Source organism: Mandrillus leucophaeus, unplaced genomic scaffold (genome assembly GCF_000951045.1).
Source record: "Mandrillus leucophaeus isolate KB7577 unplaced genomic scaffold, Mleu.le_1.0 Scaffold8, whole genome shotgun sequence".
Taxonomy (NCBI): domain Eukaryota; kingdom Metazoa; phylum Chordata; class Mammalia; order Primates; family Cercopithecidae; genus Mandrillus; species Mandrillus leucophaeus.
This window is the reverse complement of record NW_012108696.1, coordinates 2,105,991-2,107,230: the sequence shown is the minus strand read 5'-3', so window position 1 is coordinate 2,107,230 and position 1,240 is coordinate 2,105,991. Positions and strand designations below refer to the sequence as shown.

At 54.4% G+C, this 1,240-nt stretch overlaps 1 protein-coding gene across 1 annotated transcript in view; it reads left to right on the top strand.

The window, feature by feature from the left end:
* The window catches only part of SEMA6B (sema domain, transmembrane domain (TM), and cytoplasmic domain, (semaphorin) 6B), a 19,970-nt gene that overhangs the window by 15,395 nt on the left and 3,335 nt on the right, over window positions 1-1,240 (top strand). The gene's annotated exons all lie outside the window — the stretch shown is intronic.

Here is a 1,240-nt window from a genome sequence, read left to right as displayed (position 1 = left end):
GGGAGGTGGAGGCTGCAATGAACTGTGGTCAGGCCACTGCACTCCAGCTTGGGCAACGGAGCAAGAATCTTTTTTTTTTTTTTTTTTTTTTTTTGAGACAGAGTTTTACTCTGTCACCCAGGCTAGAGTACAGTGGTGTGATCTCAGCTTACTGCAACCTCCATCTCCTGGGTTCAGTTGACTTGTTGGCCAGGCTGGTCTCAAACTCCTGACGTCAGGTGATCTGCCCGCCTCAGCCTCCCAAAATGCTGGGATTACAGGTGTGAGCCACCGTGCCTGGCCGAGATCCTGTCTTTAATAAAACAGAGGTATCTGGAGGCAGGGTCGCACTGAGCTGCACCACTGCACTGCAGCCTGGGGGACTCTGTCTCAAAACAAAAACAAAAAAATTTAAAAATAAAACAATTAGGCCAGGTGAGGTGGCTCATGCCTGTAATCCCAGCACTTTGGGAGGCAGAGGTGGGCGGATCACGAGATCAGGAGTTTGAGACCAGCCTGGCCAACATGGTGAAACCATGTCTCTACTAAAAATACAAAAATTAGCTGGGTCCACGTGGTGGCGGGCACCTGTAGTCCCAGCTACTCTAGAGGCTAAGGCAGGAGAATCACTTGAACCTGGGAGGTGGAGGTTGCAGTGAGTCGAGATCACCCCACTGCCCTCCAGCCTGGCACACAAAGTAAGACTCCATCTAAAAAAATAATAAAAAGGCCGGGCACTGTGGCTCACGCCTGTAATCCCAGCACTTTGGGAGGCCGAGGTGGGCGGATCATGGGGTCAGGAGATGGAGACCATCTTGGCTAACACGATGAAACCCCATCTCTACTAAAAACACAAAAAATTAGCCTGGTGCGGTGGCGCCTGTAGTCCCAGCTACTCGGGAGGCTGAGGCAGGAGAATGGCGTGAACCCGGGAGGCGGAGCTTGCAGTGAGCAGAGATTGCGCCACTGCACTCCAGCCTGGGCGACAGAGCGAGACTCCGTCTCAAAAATAATAATAACAACAACAAATAAAAATAATGAAAAAGAGGACAGAGGGCCTGAGGAGGTAGGAGAGGTGCCCGGGCCCCACCTCGGCCCCGCTAACCCCACTGTGCTCCCCCGCCAGGACTCCTGCGGGCCAGCCTCTCAGAGGACCGCGCAGGGCTGGTGTCGGTGAACCTGCTGGTGACATCGTCGGTGGCGGCCTTCGTGGTGGGAGCCGTGGTGTCCGGCTTCAGCGTGGGCTGGTTCGTGGGCCTCC